This window comes from Dendrobates tinctorius, unplaced genomic scaffold, assembly GCF_039654945.1.
Source record: "Dendrobates tinctorius isolate UK_male_01 unplaced genomic scaffold, ASM3965494v1 ptg000086l, whole genome shotgun sequence".
Classification (NCBI taxonomy): domain Eukaryota; kingdom Metazoa; phylum Chordata; class Amphibia; order Anura; family Dendrobatidae; genus Dendrobates; species Dendrobates tinctorius.
The window spans coordinates 51,000,414-51,025,611 of NW_027361754.1; the positions used below are offsets into that span (position 1 = coordinate 51,000,414).

At 41.2% G+C, this 25,198-nt stretch overlaps 1 protein-coding gene across 1 annotated transcript in view; it reads right to left on the reverse strand.

Moving 5' to 3' along the window:
• Positions 1-10,648, reverse strand: part of PLCH2 (phospholipase C eta 2) — an 891,775-nt gene extending 881,127 nt beyond the window's left edge. The window contains exon 1 of the mRNA XM_073585390.1: positions 10,497-10,648. The gene's annotated coding sequence lies outside the window, so the exon portion shown is untranslated. The remainder of the gene's footprint in view (positions 1-10,496) is intronic.
• Positions 10,649-25,198: the final 14,550 nt, after the last annotated feature.

Sequence of the window (25,198 nt, forward strand, 5' to 3'; positions counted from 1 at the left end):
TATGGGATCAAATAACCAAGAATTGGTACCACAACAAACCTGCCAAGAGAGAGCCGCCCACCAAAACTCTCAGCCTGGGCAAGGAGGGCATTAATCAGGGAGCCAGCATAGAGGCTAAAGGCAACCCTGAAGAAACTGCAGAGTTCCAAAGCAGAGACTGGAGTATCTGTCCATACGACCACAATAAGCCGTACACTCCATAGAAGCGGCTTTTATAAAAGAGTGGGCAGTAAAAAAACCTTTATTTGCACACAAAAATTGTAAGGATCATTTTGAGTTTGCTGAAAGACGTGAGGGATATTCCACAAATGTATGGAGGAAAGTGCTGTGGTCAGATGAGACCAAAATTGAACTTTTTGACAACCAAGTTGAATGTTATGTCTGGCACCAAACCAACACAGCTCATCACCCAAAGAACACAATCTCCACAGTGAAACATGGTGGTGGCAGCATGGTGGCAGGGATGTTTTTTCACAGCAGGGACAGGGAAAACAGTGTGAGTCGAGGGCAAGATGGATGGTGCAAAATACAGGGATATTATTGAGCAAAACCTGTTTGTCTGTCAGTGACTTGAGACTGGAATGAAGGTTCACCTTCCAACAAGACAATGACCTAAAGCATGTTGCTAAAGCAACACTCCAGTGGTTTAAAGGGAAACGCTTAAGGCTATGTGCCCATGTTAGCATTTTAAAACTGATACCAAATCAGACTTTTTCCCAAAAAACGCGTGGGTTTTTTTGTACGTTTTTTTGCACAAAAAACGCGCGGTTTTGATGCGTTTTTTCGCGCGTCTTCTGGACTGCTAGGAAACAGCTAAAAACGCGGACTGAAGCGGAAAATAATGAACATGCTGCGTTTTTAGCCGCTAAGCGTTTCCTATGCGGGAAAGAAACGCATCAATTGGCACAAAAAGGCCAAAATGCATTAAAGTTAATTGAATGCTTATTTTAAGCGTTTTTGAAGTGGTTTGACCCCAAAAAATGCTTAAAAAAACGCAACGTGGGCACACAGCCTTAATGTTATGGCGAGGCCTAGTCAAAGCCCAGACCTTAATCCAATTGAGAATCTGTGGCCAGACTTGAAGATTGCTGTTCACCAGAGAAATCCATCTAACTTGAAGGAGCTGGAGCAGTTTTGCCTTGAGGAATAGGCAAAAATCCCAGTGGTCAGATGTGGAAAGCTTGTAGAGACTTATACAGAGCGACTTGCATTACTGCAAAAGGAGGCTCTACAAAGTACTGACTTTAGGGGGGTGTATAGTTATGCACACTATAATTTTTAGTTATTTTGTCATATTTGTTGTTTGCTTCTTAATAAAAAGATAACCAAATGCTCACAGTTGTAACATTGTAACATAGTTAGCAAGGCCGAAAAAAGCCATTTGTCCGTCCAGTTCAGACTATGTTCCATCAGAATAAATCTCCAGATCTACGTCCTTCTAAAGAACCTAATAACTGTAAGATACAATATTGTTACGCTCCAGGAAGACATCCAGGCCTCTCTTGAACCCCTCGACTGAGTTCACCATCATCACCTCCTCAGGCAGGGAATTCCAGATTCTCACTGCCCTAACAGTAAAGAATCCTCTTCTATGTTTGTGGAAAAACCTTTTCTCCTCCAGACGCAGATAGAGAGATATTTGTATTGTCCCCTTATATACTTATACATGGTTATTAGAGCGCCCCTCTGTTGTCTTTTTTCTAGACTAAATAATCCTAATTTTGCTAATCTCTCTGGGTATTGTAGCTCCCCCATCCCCTTTATTAATTTTGTTGTCCTCCTTTGTACCCGCTCTAGTTCCATTATATCCTTCCTGAGCACCGGTGCCCAAAACTGATGTAGGCATGTTCTTTACATGAAGCCCTAAAAAAATGTAAAATTCCAGATTTTATTTGATCCCTTGCTGAAGTTGTAAGTTTGCCCACTGACAAAAGCATGAACATTCTATAATTGTAAGGGTAGGTTAATTTTCATATTGAGATAGAATATCAAAAATAAAATCCAGAAAATCACATTGTATAAATTATATGAATTTATTTGCATTTTGCAGTGAGAAATAAGTATTTGATCTCCTACCAACCATTAAGAATTCTGGCTCCTACAGACAAGTTAGACACTCCTAATCAACTCGATACCTGCATTAAAGACAGCTATCTTACTTTTATAAAAGACTCCTGTCCACAGACACAATCAGTCAGACTCTAACCTCTACAACATGGGCAAAAACAAAGAGCTTTCTAAGTATCCAGACTTTAATCCCATAGAAAACTTATGGAGGGAGTTGACGCTCCGAGTTGCCAATCGACAGCCTCAAAATTTTAATGATTTAGAAATGATCTGCAAAGAGGAGTGGAGAAAAATTTCTCTTGACATGCGAGAATACATGTAAAAGTTTGGGCACCCATGGTCAATATCACTGTTATTGTGAACAGTTAAGCAAGTTGAAGATGAAATCATCTCTAAAAGGCCTGAAGTTAAAGATGACACATTTCCTTCATATTTTGCAAAAAAATATATATACACGTTTTCACCTTTAACATTTTAAAAATTGCAAAAAGGAAAATGAGCCAACGCAAACGTTTGGGTACCCTGCATGATTAGTACTTAGTAGCACCCCCTTTTGAAAGTATCACAGCTTGTAAAAGCTTTTTGCAGCCAGCCAAGCGTCTTTCAATTCTTGTTTGAGGGATTTTCATCCATTCTTCCTTGGAAAGTTCTTCCAGTTCTGTGAGATTCCTGGGTCGTCTTGCATCCTCTGCTATTTTGAGTTCTAGCCACAGATTTTCAAGAATGTACAGATCAGGGGACTGTGAGGGCCATTGTAAATCTTTCAACTTGTGCCTTTTCAAGTAATATATTGTGGATTTTGACGTGTGTTTAGGATCATAGATCTGGGAAATTTGCATCACCTTGCCTTTCCTAACCATGATAGTGAACAAGCCAAAAACCTAACAGGATAATTAAGGTCTGAAACCTTGGTCAAAGTTATCTGAGCACACAAATCTCCCAGGGTGCCCAAACTTTATCAGCCTATCTTTCTGTTTGTAATTTTTTTTTTTAATTTGTGCCTGAAATACAAAGGAAATTTGTCCCCTTTAACTTTATACCTTTTAGAGATCATTTCATCTTCAATTTGCTTAACTGTTCTCAATAACAGTAATTTTGACTGGGGGTGCTCAAATTTTTACATGTATATATGTGGAAAGTAAACAAAAAATTTGCAATGAGAAAATTATTTTTTAAATAGGTAATTTTTTTAACGACATTCCCTTTTACATATACTTTTTTTGTAAATTCCACGCTTTTGCATACCCCCTCTAAAAGAGAAAATACAAACATACGATGTGAAAATGACACACTTCTGTCGTCCGTCTGCCCCACAGACGTCAAGGAGTACCGTACGGTATGTCTGAATAAGTATTTTTTCTTTCCTAATTGTATCTCATCCACTGTGTGACTAACCGTGGTGTGAGTAAAGCCTTAGATTTGTAGAAGTGTGGGATCATACTAATGTAAGCAGCTGGGATCAACCACCAGTAATTACGATACCTTCTGTAGCGTACTGCGACAAATATGAGAATGGCTGCATGATAATTATAAAGACTAACTATGTTTCATAAATACTTTAATTTGTACAGATTTCCAGAGTGTGATCATAGGAAAAAGACCAAAGGAAACTCAACAAAAAATAAGTTGAGCAAGCCATTAGTAATACATACACGCAACATAACTATGCAGAAGGAAACCACCTGAAAAATGCATGTTGTGGTCATGAGAAATCAATCCATATGCAAGTAAAGCTTGGTACACATATAAATAACATTATAAATATAAATGATTGGTTGGGCTTCCATCTGTATTTTTAATCTTTATTGAACTCAAGGAAAAAAATCAGGTCATACACAACTTGTCAAAAACTGACCATAACAGAAGTGGTGAGGACCAAAGCTCTGACATACTTAGGACTCCCATAAAAATAAATAGGATCCATCAACAAATTTTCCATGATTGTTTTCAGTATTAATTGCCTTAAAATCTTTCTTGTGTAACTGCATAACTTTTTTTTAACATTTCTAGTTGAGAACCCTAGTCAAGTGACCACAATGGTCCATGGTTGCGGACCAGAGCCTTGCAGGCCAACATCCTACCTGTGGCATCTCCGATATCTCTTCGTAGTAATAAGCCCGGCTTGTGTTGCGATGGACATACTATTCAGAAAAGGGATGTCTGCAGGTAGAAGGAGGTTTGCTCGGCTCTAGTCCGGCGGCCATGGGCAACCATCTGTAATTTCTAGGCATTAAATGGGTAGTCGAGTCTTGGGGTTCAAGTCTACAGTCACTTTATGAGACTGCAGACTTGTAAATCCTCTCAGCAGGCAGTGTGTGAGCTGTCAGGATTCTATGATGCCAGGACCTGGCAGGCATATGACTGCAAGTATGTGATTTGCATACACACGGTCACATGCCGACTAGACGTGCGCGATGTCTCAATACAAGTGAAATACGCGAGGCCGTACCCGTCTAGTCGTAATGTGGCTGAAAATGTGCAAATCACATGACCGCATTATCCCAGGACTGGTACCAGAGGATCCTGACTGTAGAGTGACTGCAGACTTGTAATTCCTCTCATTGGGTAGCGTACGAGCTGTCAGGATTCTCCGATGCCAGGAGATGGCGGGCACATGACCGCAAGTATGTTATTTTACATACACACGGTCACATGTCGACTAGACATGCACGATCTCTCTCAATACAAGTGAATTGAGTTAGGCCGTACACATCTAGTCATAATGTGGCTGAAAGTGTGCAAATCACAAGACCGCCTAATCCCAGAGAATCCTGACTGTAGAGTGACTGTAGACTTGAACCCCAAGCCTGGACAACCTCTTTAAAGTAGCCAACCAGTATATATTTAAGGCTTGCTGGGATTCAACAGTCAGGCCCCCATACATCCAATGAAAATAATATAACAAAATTGGAAATTTGTTCCATTTTTCATGCAGGTGATTCATGGTAGCTAATGCCGCCATAGCAATGTAACAATGAGAAGCCACTTATTCAATGTATCTAAGTGCAGTTATGGAATATCAGTGATTCACTTGTAACTGGAGACTGACAGTCATGTAGGAGCTGCCGTGCTGCAGTCACTCTCTAAAAATAACAAGAAGCAGCGTAACAGTAACTGTATGGAAACAATACAGCTGAAAAATTACACTCGTAAGGGTGGATAAACAATACACACACAAATAGTCAGGCTGCGACACTTGTTTGAGGCGTAGGTACAACTACTGTACGGAAGTGTTCACACACAGCTTTTTAAAAGGGTTCTTGCAAATTCTCATGAGGTTATAACCTCAAAGTGCTTATATAAACAGGAAACTTTGCAGCTTACTTCTTATTAAAAATCCTCTCCATTCTCAAGAACAGAGGGATTTCTACAGCGCACAGATCCATTACCAAACAAGCTGCAGTCTCGGCAGGTTACATAGGTAAGGCGCTTAAGCTGTTAGTAGACTCTATGTTTTAAAGCAGCCTGGGAGGGAGCTTAGTTCAGACTAGCAGCACAACTGTAATATGACGCAGGGCGGTAGTCGTGGGTGAGGTACTTGTCTCTTATAACCCGGCACCTAACATGAAAGGGGGGGTCCTGGCTTGCGTGTGTGTGGACTTCGTCTGTGGGGGCAGGCTGCCTGTTATCAATGACATGGGTTGGCCAGGACAACATGTTATGGACTTCAATGAGAGAGACCATCTTTACTGAACGATAACTTGCTGCGGGTTATGTACAACAGATAGCGGGTACACAGCGTAATGACCGCTTCCTTCACAATAAGGAGCATTTTTACACACAGTCTCAGTTCCTTTTTGTTAACTCGCTTGGTCTCTATCTCCACTGGTTCACCTGCCATCACCATAGCCCAGCTCAGTGCTACAGTCCAGTTAGTGAGAGTCCTATTCTCAACCCTCTTAAGGGAACTAGTTTTCCAATATGGCCAGGTTCATACTGCGTTAAAGGCAGCCCGTTCAGACGCTGCTGCCCGCGTCCGAGGCTCCGTCACTGAATGACGGCACATCGCGAACGCATGCCGCTTTATGGCATGCGTCGCGATGCGCCCGATAATGGAGGACAATGGCAGCGTTAATGGACTGTGTTACACCGTGTTATACCGCGGTGTAACGCAGTCTGTCTAACGGACTGCCTAAACACAGTGTGACCCCGGCCTTTGATGGGTACTTAGCTTCTCTGCTTGCTGATGTCTTGGAACTCCTGCCCAGGGGCCCTCTCTTTGTAACATAGTAACATAGTTAGCAAGGCCAAAAAAAGACATTTGTCCATCCAGTTCAGTCTATATTCCATCAGAATAAATCCCCAGATCTACGTCCTTCTAAAGAACCTAATAAGTACAATATTGTTACGCTCCAGGAAGACATCCAGGCCTCTCTTGAACCCCTCAACTGAGTTTGCCATCACCACCTCTTCATGCAAGATATTCCAGATTCTCACTGCCCTAACAGTAAAGAATCCTCTTCTATGTTGGTGGAAAAACCTTTTCTCCTCCAGGTGCAGAGAATGCCCCCTTGTGACCGTCACCTTCCTTGGTATAAACAGATCCTCAGAGAGATATTTGTATCGTCCCCTTATATACTTATACCTGGTTATTAGATCACCCCTCTGTTGTCTTTTTTCTAGACATTCCTTGTTCTGTCCTGACCCATTACCTGTCTGAGCTATAAACTCAGGGCCATACAGCTAAGTGTCCTCTTCCAGGACTCGTTTCCGATCCATCACTTTTTCCTCCTGTCTCATCAGACCTGTTCCCCTGAATTTTATACAGAGCAGATCGTGTAAGAGCCGCATGGGGAGTCAATATTGCCATAGTCTGGAGCCATAACACATCTGTGAACCCCTAAATGCATCTAGACAAGTTAATCTTACATCCATTGGAGGTGTAAATAATAACCTGTGCAGCTTCCCAGTGGTCTGGCGTACAAGTGAACCCTCCCCTATTTTCAATAGCAGGGCGGTCTATTGTCTATTAGGCCAGTTTCACACGTCCTGATATTTCCGGTACCGGAAAAAACCGTACCGGAGATATCCGTGTCCGTGTGTCAATTTGTCACATTCGTGTGGCATCCGTGTGCTATCCGAGTGTCCGTGTGCACCATCCGTGTGTGATCCGTGCGCTGTCTGTATGCTGTCTGTGAGTCCATATACATGTATTGAAACGATTTGTTTCAATGTTAACCCTATGACTTTTAAAGTGCACATAGATGGCACATGGACAACATCCGTGTGCTGTAGGTGTTACACAGACCCATTGACTTGTATGGGTTCATGTGATCCGTGCTGTCGTTCAAAAATGGACATGTCAGCGTGTTTTGCACACGGACACACGGTCCGTGAAAACACGTCGCTGACATGTGCATAGACCCATTCATTTGTGTGTACGTGAGAAAACTCACCACACGTACCGGAGACACTGATGTGTGAAACCGGCCTTAGACCGCATGGAAGGGACAATGATCAGGGCTGCGGAGTCAATAACACAAACTTTCAACTCTGACTCCTCTATTTTTCAACATTCTTGTGTGATAACTAGTAAAAATAAATTTACTAACATATTTTCATGATTCCAATATTTGCATTATTAAAACGTCTAAAGTAAAAATGCAAAACACAATGACAAGGTTAATAATATGTAATATTTTTATTTCAACACCACGACTGCAAAAATGATGTCCATCAGCAACTCACAATGATTAGTGTATAGGCAGACTGGTGACCGGAGAAGGATCATGATCACGATCATTACCACTCCTTTATCATCAAAGGTCTGTATAATGTTCTGCACAGTGGCCCCAAGTGTGGGTCCACCTCTGTATCCAAAGAAGCATTATACCTTTTTTTTTGTTATGTCTTTGTATAAGATCACAGACATATAGAGGCACAGTTTCCCCCATAGACTGTGATTGGTGCCTTATTACAGCCTTGTGTACAATCAAGCTGTTTCGGAGCCAAATATGGCTGTGTGTGAGGCCTTATTCAGACGTCAGTTTTTCTCATATGAGGTCTAGCCATGTTTTCCACAGATAGAACACATACCCGTTATAGTCTATGTGTCGGTTCATAAGTCTGTGTTTTTTGGGGCACTGAGTGTCCACCAAAAAGAAAATGGAGATAGGTCAATTTTTTTTTAGAAAACTCATCAATACAATTCTATGGGCCCATGAAAAATTAAAAATCCGGACAGCACACTGATGGCCTCCTGGTTACATCCTACTGCTGTCCATTGGCGAACCTTCAGAAAAACAAAAAAACACTGATGCTAAAACCCGACAAACTTACCACATTCCGATAAAATCTGATGCTGCACACTGACCATACTCCCATCAATATCTGATCCAGCACACTGACCAAACTGTGATCAAAATCTGATGCAGCACTGACCATATTCCCATCAATATCTTATCCGGAACACTGACCAAACTCAGATCAATATCTGATCTGGCACACTGACCAAACGCCCATCAATATCTGATCCGATACACTGATCAAACTCCGATCAAATTCTGATCCAGCACACTGACCAAACTCTGATCAAAATCTAATCCGGCACACTGACAAAACTCCTATCAAAATCTGATCCGGCCCACTGACCAAACTCCTATGAAAATCTGATCCGACACACTGAGCAAACTCCTATCAAAATCAGATCCAGCACACTGACCAAACTCCAATCAAAATCTGATCCAGCCCACTGACCAAACTCCTATCAAAATCTGATCCGACGCACTGACCAAACTCCAATCAAAATCTGATCCAGCCCACTGACCAAACTCCTAACAAAATCTGATCCGACGCACTGACCAAACTCCTATCAAAATCTGATCCGGCCCACTGACCAAACTCCTATCAAAATCTGATCCGACGCACTGACCAAACTCCTATCAAAATCTGATCCGGCCCACTGACCAAACTCCTATCAAAATCTGATCCGACGCACTGACCAAACTCCTATCAAAATCTGATCCGGCCCACTGACCAAACTCCAATCAAAATCTGATCCGGCCCACTGACCAAACTCCTATCAAAATCTGATCCGGCCCACTGACCAAACTCCTATGAAAATCTGATCCGACACACTGAGCAAACTCCTATCAAAATCTGATCTGGCCCACTGACCAAACTCCAATCAAAATCTGATCCGGCCCACTGACCAAACTCCTATCAAAATCTGATCTGGCACACTGACCAAACTCCTATGAAAATCTGATCCGACACACTGAGCAAACTCCTATCAAAATCTGATCCAGCACACTGACCAAACTCCAATCAAAATCTGATCCAGCCCACTGACCAAACTCCTATCAAAATCTGATCCGACGCACTGACCAAACTCCTATCAAAATCTGATTCGGCACACTGACCAAACTCCTAACAAAATCTGATCCAGCACACTCACCAAACACCTATCAAAATCTGATTCGGCACACTAACCAAACTCCTAGCAAAATCTGATCTGGCACACTGAACAAATTCCTAGCAAAATCTGATCCGGCACACTGACCAAACTCCAATCAAAATCTGATCCGGCGCACTGCTGAAAAACTGACCTTTTATTCAAGTACGAGAAGAAAAAAAACTAACGCCTGAATGAGGTCTAGCTGATGCTTTTTTACTTCTAACCATCAAACCTGATCATTTTTGCTTCAACTTAGGGATAAAGTCTCCTGTGATATCCTTGTTTGTCGCAGTGCTATGCTGGGAGGATTTCCTGAGACATACACCCAATGGATGCAATTATACAGGCAGATAGGGCATGCCTCACTTATGGGCACCGGTATAACTTTTTCAATAACTGCTGCTGTATCGAATAAAGCTATTTTGTGCAGAAAACATAAAAAGTACACCGGCCAGAAACAGTAACAAAAGACACATCATTGAGTGAATATAAGTCTATGGATACATTTTTATACATACGCCAGGACAATATTGCAAAGGTAGTGTGAACGCACCCTAAGATCCAATCATTCCATCGGTATTATTTTGCCTTTGATCACATTTGTCATATCTCCGACACCTAACGAGAGCCTTCTCCTATGTACTCGCTGATCTCACAGCCAATTACAAGCAGAGATCAATGCCGGGAAACTTTTTCAGAGCGTTTGTGACTTTGAAAAAAAAAAAACAGAAATAGAAAATAAAAGGAATGAAATTTCCCCACGCCTCTGTGTGTCACATGATGATACAGGAAAGATATATATCTTTGTACCGTGTTAGCCAGTAGATATCAACCACTGAGGACTCTCAATTTTAAATATTCTTCTGTCACGTGGTGGACGTCAAACTCAATGCCAAAATCCAGTCGCCAACGAAATGCAATAGTCATGTACAAAGTAACAACAGAATTAGGTCCTGGGACAAAAGACTATAGACGTCCTTTATGCAAAGGGACTAATAAAGATGAGTGAAAAAATGCAACATAATGAACCAACCTTTAATTCTCCATAGGTTCCGGCTAGGAAGTCTCCTTCTTCATGGTAAATCCCAACTTGATATATTCCCAGTAAGACGCTGGAGGAAAACAAAGTTTCTTTGGAGCCTCCCTGCCCACACTGATCTCAGCTCAGTAATTCAGTCCCTATTCAAACAAGTGAGCTCCAGGGCAACAGCAAGTTCAAAGGAGGAGGAGAATCTGGAATAAAGAGGACGTTACGATTTGCTGTGAGCAAGCCCTTTTTATCCAGATCGGAAACCTGTTCTTCAGGTTAGAAGCTGCTGAAATATATTTCAGCCCTAACATTTCACTTCTTCTACAACACAATTGAAAAAAAGGATTTTATTCTTTACAGCTAAAAGCGAGACCGGGAGTAGTAGTAGTAGTAATAGTAGTAGTAGTAGTCGGGGTTAACGCTCACATGGAAGCTCATCGCTTCCGTCTTAAGAGCGCCTTTGTAGCCGGTGCAGTAAGTAAGTGCACGCCGGGAGTTATAGTCAGGGCTCATTCAGACGTCAGTTTTTCACATACAAGTTCTATCCGTGTTTTCCGCAGATTGCACCCGCACTCGTTACAGTCTATGCGGCTGTTCACAAGTCTGTGTTTTTACGGCACAAAATCACAGAGTCGTGTCCGATTTTGATCCAAGTCACGGATTAAACTAATCGATGAAAATCTATGGGCACATGAAAAAATCAGATAGCACTCAATTTTAGAGCGCCTGCAGACGAGCGTATGAAAAATCAGCCGAGTTTCATCCAGAAAACTCGGACAATTTGAAAAAAATTTCAACAGATTTTCATCCATGTGTCTGTTCATTTTATACGTCCATGTGACATCCAAGTGACATCCATGGGCCATACATGTGTCTGTTTTTTACATCCGTGTAACATCTGAGTGACATCCATGTGCCATCCGTGTGTCCATTTTTTACTTCCATGTGACATCAGTGGGACATCCATGCGTCCGTTTTTTTACATCCATGTGACATCCGAGTGACATCAATGTGACATCCACAGGACACTCGTGTGCCATCCGTGCATCCGTCACTTACATCCATGTAAAGTCCGTGTGTCCATTTTTTTACTTCCATGTGACATCCGAGTCACAGCCTTGGATTCTTTTTTACTTCCGTGTGACATCCATGTGCCATCCGTGTGTCCATTTTTTGCTTCCATGTGACATCCATGTGACAGAAAAAATAACCCCGGCACACTCGTTAGAATTACAAGAAAACAGTGCGCAAAGCTGCTCTTAATTTTTATTTGAAGCGGACCAAAAATGAAAAATACAGACAAAATTATCCAACGTTTCGGCTCGCAGGCCTTTATCAAGGAATTATCTGTAATGATAAACAAATCTTTCAGAACCATGCAAATATTCTTATGCACTCAAAAAAATAAAATGATAAAAAAATTATAATAAAAGGTCCATATAGTACATTCAAGTATCAAAATCAATTACACATTATAACATAAAAATTGTCAAAATACAATGTAATATTGTGAGACATTTCCACAAGAGAAGGTGTACATATACAAATATATTTTTCTCCACCCCAATATATAAGTATCTCATAAGACAAGATTAATGCAAATTGTATTCAATACCTGTAAATAGATAGAAGACAAACGGGTCCTAAATGCTGACTGGATCAACGTTCAATAGTGACCCATAAGAGTCACCTACTATAAAGCAAAAGGACATAGAGAAAGTAGAGAAAGTATATATACCTGTGCCACAAAAAAAGGACAAAACGATCCAAGATTGTAACATACCTATTCCATAAGTATATATCTCAAACGTCAGGAGAAAGTGCGGTAGCGTGGTGCGCTGTGGACGCCCTGTGCTAACACCGTCCCTTAAATACACACACAAACAAAATACTTCCGGGTGGAGAGCGGCGTTACCCGCTGTGTACTGCGCACGCGCCACCAAGCCGTCCATCACCAGACGGAAAAGAGACCGGGCAGAAGAGGGCAGTGGAGAGCGGCGTTACCCGCAATGTACTGCGCACGCGCCACCAAGCCGTCCATCACCAGACGGAAAAGAGGCAGGGCAGAAGAGGGCAGTGTGGCCTGTTATAAACTGTGCACGCGCCGCCCACAGACAGCATGAGCAGCCAAAAGAAATGAATCCTCCCAGAAGTGCAGTGACGTGATGAACAGTGTTGGAACCTTTTGCACCAAAACGCTGTGACCGGATACTATTATTAGGTTATCTGAAAGATAAAAATAGATGTATGTAGAATAGAATAACAATCTTTGATAAAAGACTAATTAGTATATAGAGTTTACCAAACAAAGAAATAGAAGGATAAGAAATAAACAAAAATGCAAAAAACAAAAAGTACCTGCACCTACAAAAAAATATATAAAATCCCTATTATTAGATTTTAAATTTATAAATGTTAATAAATGTTAATACATACTAATACAGAGAGAAGAGGGACAATATAAACCTGAAAAATAATCAATGATAAGAGACCTCATATTCTCTATTTAGACCTAATGGTGCTAATGTTTGAAGTGTATAAATCCAAAAGGATTCACGCTCCTTCAATCTCTTTAACCTATCGCCACCCCTTCTTGACATTTGAACTTGGTCAATAACCTGGTACCTCAACTGGGCAACAGAGTGGCCGCATGATAAGAAATGAGATGGAATGGGTAATAAAGTACGTCCGCACCTGATAGTAGACTTATGCTGTGAAATGCTGTGAAATGCGGTCCCGGACATGCTGGGTAGTTTCCCCAACATATCCGAGACCGCACGGGCACTTAATGAGATAGACTACATATGATGAATCACACGTAAAATATCCCTTAATGGGATAGTGTCGTCCTGTCCTAGGGTGAGTAAAAGAATTCCCTTTAACAACATTAGAGCACTGCAAACACCCCAAACACGGAAAGGTCCCGTTGCGGGGTGTGGTCAATGTCCTTTGAATGGGTTCCTTCCTACTCGAACCTATATCGGCCCTTACCAGGAAATTTTTTATATTATTAGGACGTCTGTAGCACATTATAGGTTGCATAGAAAATTCTGAAACATTAGGATATGATTCCCCAAGCAAATTCCAATGCTTCAAGATGCATTGATTAATCAAATGATTGAATGGATGGAATGTGCTTACAAATGCTAATCTGCGTCCTTTCTCCCTAGATTGGGTTGGTCCACGCCCACGTTTGAGTACAGAATTGGGATAACCTCTATTACGGAAACGTTCCTCAGTTTCCTTTAGTCTCATATTCCGGACCGACGGATCCGAGACTATCCTTTCAATTCTAACAAATTGTGACCTAGGTAATGCTTGTTTAATATGTTTAGGGTGACAACTATCAAAGTGCAACAGGCTGTTCCTATCGGTAGATTTAACATATAAATCAGTATCAATGGAGCCATCGGACCTTATTATGATCAAAGTATCCAGAAAATTAATGGAGTGACAATCATGGTGAAGAGAAAAAGATAAACCTGTAATACACCCATTTAAATAATCAAAAAATTGATTAAGTCTACCGATAGGAACAGCCTGTTGCACTTTGATAGTTGTCACCCTAAACATATTAAACAAGCATTACCTAGGTCACAATTTGTTAGAATTGAAAGGATAGTCTCGGATCCGTCGGTCCGGAATATGAGACTAAAGGAAACTGAGTAACGTTTCCGGAATATTATTATTATTATTATTATTTATTGTTATAGCGCCATTTATTCCATGGCGCTTTACATGTGAGGAGGGGTATACATAATAGAGGTTATCCCAATTCTGTACTCAAACGTGGGCGTGGACCAACCCAATCTAGGGAGAAAGGACGCAGATTAGCATTTGTAAGCACATTCCATCCATTCAATCATTTGATTAATCAATGCATCTTGAAGCATTGGAATTTGCTTGGGGAATCATATCCTAATGTTTCAGAATTTTCTATGCAACCTATAATGTGCTACAGACGTCCTAATAATATAAAAAATTTCCTGGTAAGGGCCGATATAGGTTCGAGTAGGAAGGAACCCATTCAAAGGACATTGACCACACCCCGCAACGGGACCTTTCCGTGTTTGGGGTGTTTGCAGTGCTCTAATGTTGTTAAAGGGAATTCTTTTACTCACCCTAGGACAGGACGACACTATCCCATTAAGGGATATTTTACGTGTGATTCATCATATGTAGTCTATCTCATTAAGTGCCCGTGCGGTCTCGGATATGTTGGGGAAACTACCCAGCATGTCCGGGACCGCATTTCACAGCATTTCACAGCATAAGTCTACTATCAGGTGCGGACATACTTTATTACCCATTCCGTCTCATTTCTTATCATGCGGCCACTCTGTTGCCCAGTTGAGGTACCAGGTTATTGACCAAGTTCAAATGTCAAGAAGGGGTGGCGATAGGTTAAAGAGATTGAAGGAGCGTGAATCCTTTTGGATTTATACACTTCAAACATTAGCACCATTAGGTCTAAATAGAGAATATGAGGTCTCTTATCATTGATTATTTTTCAGGTTTATATTGTCCCTCTTCTCTCTGTATTAGTATGTATTAACATTTATTAACATTTATTAACATTTATAAATTTAAAATCTAATAATAGGGATTTTATATATTTTTTTGTAGGTGCAGGTACTTTTTGTTTTTTGCATTTTTGTTTATTTCTTATCCTTCTATTTCTTTGTTTGGTAAACTCTATATACTAATTAGTCTTTTATCAAAGATTGTTATTCTATTCTACATACATCTATTTTTATCTTTCAGATAACCTAATAATAGTATCCGGTCACAGCGTTTTGGTGCAAAAGGTTCCAACACTGTTCATCACGTCACTGCACTTCTGGGAGGATTCATTTCTTTTGGCTGCTCATGCTGTCTGTGGGCGGCGCGTGCGCAGTTTATAACAGGCCACACTGCCCTCTTCTGCCCTGCCTCTTTTCCGTCTGGTGATGGACGGCTTGGTGGCGCGTGCGCAGTACATTGCGGGTAACGCCGCTCTCCACTGCCCTCTTCTGCCCGGTCTCTTTTCCGTCTGGTGATGGACGGCTTGGTGGCGCGTGCGCAGTACACAGCGGGTAACGCCGCTCTCCACCCGGAAGTATTTTGTTTGTGTGTGTATTTAAGGGACGGTGTTAGCACAGGGCGTCCACAGCGCACCACGCTACCGCACTTTCTCCTGACGTTTGAGATATATACTTATGGAATAGGTATGTTACAATCTTGGATCGTTTTGTCCTTTTTTTGTGGCACAGGTATATATACTTTCTCTACTTTCTCTATGTCCTTTTGCTTTATAGTAGGTGACTCTTATGGGTCACTATTGAACGTTGATCCAGTCAGCATTTAGGACCCGTTTGTCTTCTATCTATTTACAGGTATTGAATACAATTTGCATTAATCTTGTCTTATGAGATACTTATATATTGGGGTGGAGAAAAATATATTTGTATATGTACACCTTCTCTTGTGGAAATGTCTCACAATATTACATTGTATTTTGACAATTTTTATGTTATAATGTGTAATTGATTTTGATACTTGAATGTACTATATGGACCTTTTATTATAATTTTTTTATCATTTTATTTTTTTGAGTGCATAAGAATATTTGCATGGTTCTGAAAGATTTGTTTATCATTACAGATAATTCCTTGATAAAGGCCTGCGAGCCGAAACGTTGGATAATTTTGTCTGTATTTTTCATTTTTGGTCCGCTTCAAATAAAAATTAAGAGCAGCTTTGCGCACTGTTTTCTTGTAATTCTAACGAGTGTGCCGGGGTTATTTTTTCTATTAGTATCTTCCTTACCCCTGAGCACCCACTTTATTGTGGTGAGCACCCCATTACCTATACTACATCCATGTGACATCCGTGTGTCCATTTTTTATTTCCATGTGACATCCTTGTGTCCATTTTTTACTTCCATGTGTCATCCGTGTGTCCATTTTTTACATCCGTGTGAAGTCCATGTGACAACTGTGTGTCCATTTTCAACATCCGTGTGACACCCTTGTGCCCATTTTTTACTTCCATGTGACATCCGTGTGTCCATTTTTTACATCCGTGTGATGTTCTTGTGACATCAGTGTGTCCATTTTTTATGTCCGTGTGACGTCCATGTGACATCTGTGTGTCCATTTTTGACTTCCATGTGACATCCGAGTGATGTCCTTGTGTCCATTTTTTACTTCCATGTGACATCCATGTGCCATCCGTGTGTCCATTTTTTACTTTCATGTGACATCCGAGTGACATCCTTGTGTCCACTTTTTACATCTGTGTGTCCATTTTTTACTTTCATGTGACATCCGAGTGACATCCTTGTGTCCATTTTTTACTTCCGTGTGATGTCCATGTAACATCTGTGTGTCCATTTTTTACGGCCGTGTGACGTCTATGTGACATCTGTGTGTCCATTTTTTACGTCCGTGTGACATCCGAGTGACGTCCTTGTGTCCATTTTTTACTTCCATGTAACGTCCATGTGCCATCCGTGTGTCCATTTTTTACATCCGTGTGATGTTCTTGTGACATCAGTGTGTCCATTTTTTATGTCCGTGTGACGTCCATGCGACATCTGTGTGTCCATTTTTGACTTCCATGTGACATCCGAGTGATGTCCTTGTGTCCATTTTTTACTTCCATGTGACAGCCGTGTGTCTATCTTTTATTTCCATGTGACATCCCAGTGACATCTTTGTGTCCATTTATGTCCTCCTGTGTGACGTCTATGTGCAATCTATGTGTCCATTTTTTAGTTCCATGTGACATCCTTGTGTCCATTTTTGACTTCCATGTGACATCCGAGTGATGTCCTTGTGTCCATTTTTTACTTCCATGTGACAGCCGTGTGTCTATCTTTTATTTCCATGTGACATCCCAGTGACATCTTTGTGTCCATTTATGTCCTCCTGTGTGACGTCTATGTGCAATCTATGTGTCCATTTTTTAGTTCCATGTGACATCCTTGTGTCCATTTTTTACTTCCATGTGACATCTGTGTGTTCATTTTTTACGTCCGTGTGACGTCCATGTGACATCCGTGTGTCCATTATTTACTTCCATGTGACATCCGAGTGACATCCTTGTGTCCATTTTTTACTTCCGTGTGATGTCCATGTAACATCCGTGTGTCCATTTTTTACGTCCGTGTGACATCCGAGTGACGTCCTTGTGTCCATTTTTTACTTCTCCGTGTAACGTCCATGTGCCATCCGTGTGTCCATTTTTTACTTTCATGTGACATCCGAGTGACATCCTTGTGTCCACTTTTTACATCTGTGTGTCCATTTTTTACTTTCATGTGACATCCGAGTGACATCCTTGTGTCCATTTTTTACTTCCGTGTGATGTCCATGTAACATCTGTGTGTCCATTTTTTACGGCCGTGTGACGTCTATGTGACATCTGTGTGTCCATTTTTTACGTCCGTGTGACATCCGAGTGACGTCCTTGTGTCCATTTTTTACTTCCATGTAACGTCCATGTGCCAAAAGTGTGTCCATTTTTTACATCCATGTGATGTTCTTGTGACATCAGTGTGTCCATTTTTTATGTCCGTGTGACGTCCATGCGACATCTGTGTGTCCATTTTTGACTTCCATGTGACATCCGAGTGATGTCCTTGTGTCCATTTTTTACTTCCATGTGACAGCCGTGTGTCTATCTTTTATTTCCATGTGACATCCCAGTGACATCTTTGTGTCCATTTATGTCCTCCTGTGTGACGTCTATGTGCAATCTATGTGTCCATTTTTTAGTTCCATGTGACATCCTTGTGTCCATTTTTTACTTCCATGTGACATCTGTGTGTTCATTTTTTACATCCGTGTGACGTCCATGTGACATCCGTGTGTCCATTATTTACTTCCATGTGACATCCGAGTGACATCCTTGTGTCCATTTTTTACTTTCATGTGATGTCCATGTAACATCCGTGTGTCCATTTTTTACGTCCGTGTGACATCCGAGTGACGTCCTTGTGTCCATTTTTTACTTCCGTGTAACGTCCATGTGCCATCCGTGTGTCCATTTTTTACTTTCATGTGACATCCGAGTGACATCCTTGTGTCCACTTTTTACATCTGTGTGTCCATTTTTTACTTTCATGTGACATCCGAGTGACATCCTTGTGTCCATTTTTTACTTCCGTGTGATGTCCATGTAACATCTGTGTGTCCATTTTTTACGGCCGTGTGACGTCTATGTGACATCTGTGTGTCCATTTTTTACGTCCGTGTGACATCCGAGTGACGTCCTTGTGTCCATTTTTTACTTCCATGTAACGTCCATGTGCCATCCGTGTGTCCATTTTTTACATCCATGTGATGTTCTTGTGACATCAGTGTGTCCATTTTTTATGTCCGTGTGACGTCCATGCGACATCTGTGTGTCCATTTTTGACTTCCATGTGACATCCGAGTGATGTCCTTGTGTCCATTTTTTACTTCCATGTGACAGCCGTGTGTCTATCTTTTATTTCCATGTGACATCCCAGTGACATCTTTGTGTCCATTTATGTCCTCCTGTGTGACGTCTATGTGCAATCTATGTGTCCATTTTTTAGTTCCATGTGACATCCTTGTGTCCATTTTTTACTTCCATGTGACATCTGTGTGTTCATTTTTTACGTCCGTGTGACGTCCATGTGACATCCGTGTGTCCATTATTTACTTCCATGTGACATCCGAGTGACATCCTTGTGTCCATTTTTTACTTCCGTGTGATGTCCATGTAACATCCGTGTGTCCATTTTTTACGTCCGTGTGACATCCGAGTGACGTCCTTGTGTCCATTTTTTACTTCCGTGTAACGTCCATGTGCCATCCGTGTGTCCATTTTTTACTTTCATGTGACATCCGAGTGACATCCTTGTGTCCACTTTTTACATCTGTGTGTCCATTTTTTACTTTCATGTGACATCCGAGTGACATCCTTGTGTCCATTTTTTACTTCCGTGTGATGTCCATGTAACATCTGTGTGTCCATTTTTTACGGCCGTGTGACGTCTATGTGACATCTGTGTGTCCATTTTTTACGTCCGTGTGACATCCGAGTGACGTCCTTGTGTCCATTTTTTACTTCCATGTAACGTCCATGTGCCATCCGTGTGTCCATTTTTTACTTTCATGTGACATCCGAGTGACATCCTTGTGTCCATTTTTTACTTCCATGTGACATCCGAGTGACATCCTTTTTTCCTCCTGTGTGACATCCATGTGCCATCAGTGTGTCCATTCTTTACTTCCATGTGACATCTTTGTGTCCATTTTTTACTTCCATGCGACATCAGTGTGTCCATTTTTTTTACATCTGTGTGACGTCCATGTGACATCCGTGTGTCCATTTTTTACTTCTGTGTGAGGTCCATGTTACAATCGCGTGTCCTTTTTTTATGTCCGCGTGACGTCCTTGTGACATCCGTGTGTCCATTTTTTACGTCCATGTGACATCCGTGTGTCCATTTTTTACTTCTGTGTGAGGTCCATGTTACAATCTCGTGTCCTTTTTTTATGTCCGCGTGACGTCCTTGTGACATCCGTGTGTCCATTTTTTACGCCCATGTGACATCCGTGTGTCCCTGGACAAAGCTTTCTGTGCGAAATGAGCGTTGAGTGTGGTGGGCACCTGGATATCTGCACTGAGTGGTAAAAATGCAATGGTTCACTTGACTTACATATTTTGCTAACGCCTAGACTTATCACTTGTATCATAACCATGGTTGGGACCACATGACATTGTGTCTTATTACAATGGGTCCCTTTTATATACATGGCTAATTGGCTATACCTTATGTTGGTCTAATGTGTGATTTATTTTATGTGCTAGCACTTGCACTTTAACCTTTATTTATTGGTATATAATACATTCTAGGAATTTACAATTTATACACTTACATATATTACCCATTGCCTTCTATATCCAGGTGTTCCCACCTTGGCTTTCTTGTACCTGTTTCCTCATGTGTTATCGCTCTGCTGCTGTGTATTGGCAATTTTGTATTTATGATTAATATGGTATGTTAATATTGTTTAGAAATAAAAATATACCGTACCTTTTAGCCCAATATTGAAAAGCTTCTTTTTTCTCATTTTTTACATCCGTGTGACATCCATGTAACATCCATATGTCCATTTTTAACTTCAATATGTCATCCGTGTGTCCATTCTTTACTTCCATGTGACGTCCGTGAGTCCATTTTTTATGTCCGTGTGCCATCTGTTTTCATACAACTTCATTAAACCACGTTCATGATCACATACAGTTTCCGAGGTTCAAAATTGAAATCTATCCATACCAATCATATGCCGCTCTTGTCGTCCATGTGGGATCTGATTTTTCTTTTCTCGCACCCATAGACTTGAATGTTATGTATGAGTCTCATCTGAGCCTCGGATGTAAGCTGTGCATGCACCAATTTTTTGGTCACGGATGGTCGGAATGAGAACAAAGTAATTAATCTGAACAGCCAATTTGAAGAACTTGGTTCTGTGTGCTTAGAAAAATCTGATCACAAACATACGATTTAGGGTACGTGCACACGCTGCGGATTTGCCGCTGCAGATCCACTGCAGATTTCCTAGTGATATACAGCACAATGTTATTCTATGGGAAATAAAAACCGCTGTGCACATGCTGCGGAAAAATCTGCGCGGAAACGCAGTGGTATATTTTCTGCAGCATGTCAATTCTTTGTGCGGATTCCGCAGCGTTTTTACACCCATTCCATTATAGGAATCCGCACGTGTAAAAACGCAGGCCAAATCCGCACAAAGTTCGCAATAAATCCGCAGGGAAAACGCGCAGATTATGACCTGCGGATTCTGCCAAAAATAGCAGATTCCGCGTGGAAAAATCCGCAACGTGTGCACATACCCTTATACTCTCGTCTGCATCACTTTATGTTTGTTCAATAGGAGAAGCTTGAGAAAATTTGTTGCATCCAAAAAAAGCTGATAAAACTCTGATGTTAAAAACCGTACACAAGAACCAAACATTGGTGAGAATCTGACCAGGTAGGTGGAACGTCCTCGCCTACATGTGTCAGCTTCGGCTTCTACATGTGTCAGCTTCGGCTTATTCTGTGTTTTATCAACTTTTGCAACAAGTGTAAAAAGTTTCTTTAGTAAGCAATGTATGCAATGTAGCAGGCGGGTTGTTACATTTGTTGTTTTTTATGTTGCTGGGGTGCAACTGCAATTTTTTTTGCGATTTTTTTTTTTTTCTTTTAGTTTTTATTTTTATTTTTAAATATATCTCCAAAGTAAATAAGGTAAGTAAGTTGCACCAATGGGGTGTCTACTCGTGTAGTCACCAAATTATACTTAGTACCCTCAGGCCTTTGCATGCAGTGTTCCTTTAAAGCGCATCTGCCCTCAGATTTCACAAAACAACTTGTATACATTGTTACACAGAACTCTTAAGCCAGATGAGGCTACTGTATTTACTTTGGAAATCCATATGAGAAAGGCTGTATAATCCTTTATTAAGTTTAACTCAATCTCATCCCACCTATCCTGACTGATATCTCCCCAGCGTCCCTCCTCCCTGCTGCTGCTGAGGTCTCACACTGCTCGGTACAAGCTGCAGCTGTCAGTCAGGCTGGATAGATGGGTGCGCAGAGACTGAATATACTTGGACTCATGAGTCTATCACTTTATGGCTGGAACCATAAAATGCTCATTTTAATATCAGGAATAACCAGCCATTGATTTTCAAAGTAATTACATTAGTCTCATCAGGTCCAATAGATCTATTTAACTATGCATACAATTTGATTTATGAAAATGTGGTGATAAATCCGGTTTACAAAGCACCCTCACACATTTTTTTTTAGACAACCCCCCCATTACTTGCGTATTGAACGATGGACATGGGTAGGAATATTAGGAACTTTTACTGCAATAAGTAAAAATGTTGCAATTGATTTGGACATGCAACAGTTAAAAGAGTAGCCTCCTTCTGTCATTGTGAATATTTATTGCTTTAGTGCCTGCAGCATAATCTGGTCCATTAAGTAACCTGTGCAAGGTGTGGAGAGAAGAAAATGACAGGAGGCATCAGCATGGAGGACAATGATTAGAGACGTCACAGCAGGATATGATCTGCGCATCGTCCATCGGAGCATAACAAGGTGGCGGAGCGGTGCCCCATCCAAAAGCCTGAGAGGGGGCAACAAAGGCTGTCAAAATTCTTAGGGGTGCAACATGTCAAAAGAGAAAAAAAAAGAAAGTAGCAACAAAGTTCCAGGGCAGTGCACATTCCGTAAACTTCTGGGCAGGTGACCGGGATCTCCAGGCTAGTGCCACTCTGAACTGTATCTGCACCACCATGATGCCCACATAGATGGATCCGGTGATGGAGCATCGCGCCACTCTGGGTGCCGGGAGCAATACGTTTGATCACTAGGATTAGAGAAGTATACACTTTATTTTTTGCAGAAGAAACAAATACGAAGGACATAAAATCCATCCACTTATTTGTTTTTATAGATGCAAGTGTAACAATGTTGACGTGACGACCCTTGGCGAGATATGTAATATGAATGAAAGAAGGAAAAAAAGAAACCGAGATTGTCGTCATAATTAATATGATGATCATATTTAATATAAGTGGTATGCTGCAGTTGTGCAACAGAGATGCTGAAAACAGGAGGCGCAGATCATAACAAGAGATGAGCCAATATGTTCGGAAAACAATCCCTGAATTTGCCATAGTCGTATCATATTCGTGCCAGATTTACGTTTGCTGATCATTTCCGAACATATTCGCTCATCTCTATTCCCTTTGACTCCAATGGCGTTCGGCTATGTTCGAAAGAATATTGCAAACATGGCGATAGTAATCCGAACCCGAATATTGAGAAATTCGCTCATCTCTAATCATATCCATATCAAAATATTCAAAACGATTGAATACACATAAGTGAATGCAAACAATCACAGAAAATCATGAAAAATAATGCAAAAGAATTTTAGGCCAAATCAAACCACAGAAAGAAAGAGAAAGTGCAAGTTGTCACGTGGTTGTGCTGAAATGCTATAGATAGATGGATTAATGGGTGTAGCTAAATAACAATCATGAACAAATCCTGCAGAAATCATCAGTCTTAAGTAAGGATATAGGTATAAAAAAGTGCAAGTGCAAACAAAAAACCTTAAAAAAGTTGTCCACAACTAGGACAACTTCTCATACCTTTGCTTGGCGGTGCACAACAGGTAGTCAGGGGGGTCCGATGCCAGTGCTGGCACCAAGCACCTCGCCCCTTAAACTGTATACTCACCTCTCCCCGTTCCACCGCTGACAGTGTTCCGATGTGCAGTCTACTCAACATCAACGCCTTCTGACTCTCTGTGATGTCTCAGTGCAGAGGTCGCACTGATGTCACTACATTATAGCATGCCTTCTGCACTGAAACATCACAGAGAGTCAAGACACTGAGCAGATCTGACCAGAGCAGCAAACACTGTAGGCTGGGGCACTGGCATTGGAAAATGGGGAGAGGTATTTTTTTATGAATGAAGCATTATATGGGGCCATTATACTGTATGGAACAATAAATGGGGCCCATTATTCTGTATGGCGCATTATATGGGGCCCATTATTCTGTATAGAGCATTACATGGGGCCATTATACTGTATAGAGCAATATATGGGGCTCATTATTCTGTATGGAGCAATATATGGGGCTCATTATTCTGTATATAGCAATATATGGGGCCCATTATTCTGTATGGATCATTAAATGGGGCAATTATACTGTATGGAGCAATATATGGGGCCCATTATTCTGTATAGAGCAATATATGGGGCCCATTATTCTGTATAGTGCAATATATGGGGCCCATTATTCTGTATGGAACAATATATGGGGCCATTATACTGTATGGGGAACTATCTTGTGTGTTTTTTATGTCGTTCTTTGTGTTATATAATTGTGCTTTATGTTGCTTTTTATTGATAGACTCTTTTACAGCATTTTAAACATTTGAACAGCTTTGTACATTGGTTATCTTTGGATCACAGACAGGTCAGGTGTCACGGGTTTACTGCGACAGAGAGAAGCCAGAAAACCGCAGCCTAATTTCTCCTACTCTTGCACTGATTAGAAGCACTTCACCTACCTAATAAATTATGTAAGTTTCTTATATCATTGCAGGGGTTAATCTGCTCAGTTGAGAGCTCCTGGAGTGTTAAGGCTCTCAGCTGTGCACTGCTAGCCACTCTCATCGCCTATATAAACTGGGCCCTGACTAGCACTCATTGTCAGAGTCGCTAATGCTGCATGGCTGGAGGTTGTTGGTGATTGTTATTGGAGAAAGAAAGCATTTGGTGGATTTATCTGAGGCTGTTGCTAGGTTTTGAGTGTGTGAATCTGGGCCCCTTCCCCCTGTATATATATATCCATTCTGGGCCCCTTCCCCCTGTATATATATATATATACAGTGTATATATATATATCGTGGGCCCCTTCCCCCATATATATATCCATCCTGGGCCCCTTCCCCCTGTATATATATCCAACCTGGGCCCCTTCCCCCTGTATATATATATCCTGGGCCCCTTCCTCCCTATATATAACCATCCTGGGCACCTTCCCCCTGTATATATATTTATCCTGGGCCCCTTCCCCCATATATATATCCATCCTGGGCCCCTCCCCCATATATATATCCATCCTGGCCCCTTCCCCTATATAGATATCC